Source organism: Orycteropus afer, unplaced genomic scaffold (assembly GCF_000298275.1).
Source record: "Orycteropus afer afer isolate SDZICR_OR568_19922 unplaced genomic scaffold, OryAfe1.0 scaffold00139, whole genome shotgun sequence".
NCBI lineage: Eukaryota > Metazoa > Chordata > Mammalia > Tubulidentata > Orycteropodidae > Orycteropus > Orycteropus afer.
In genome coordinates this window covers 4,344,207-4,344,626 of record NW_006921726.1, presented here as the reverse complement: position 1 = coordinate 4,344,626, position 420 = coordinate 4,344,207, and positions in this window count along the sequence as shown.

The following is a 420-nucleotide window of genomic DNA, read 5'->3' as shown; positions in this document are numbered from 1 at the left end:
TAAATTTTTTCAGCTTGAGAAATTCTGAGTATGTTCTTCCCTTTTGGTTTTCCAACTCCAAGTCTTTACACATTCCATTATAATAATTGACTATCTTCTCGAGCTGCTCTTTGAAGTCTTCTGTACAGGTTTTATCTTGTCATCTCTTCCATTTGCTTTAGCTAGTCACTGTCAAGAACAAGTTTCAGAGTCTGATCTGACATCCATTTTGGTCTTTTTTTCCTTTCCCGTCTTTTTATGACCTTTTGTTTTCTTCATGTATGATGTTCTTTTTCTTTTCTTTCTTTTTTTTTGACCAAAGTGTGAGAGAAATCTGGCCATTCTTGCTTTTAAGGAGCATTCTGCCTGTACTTCTTTCAAGACAAATTTGTTCAATTTTACAGTGAAACATACAGATCTTTCTTTTATTTAAAAAAAAAA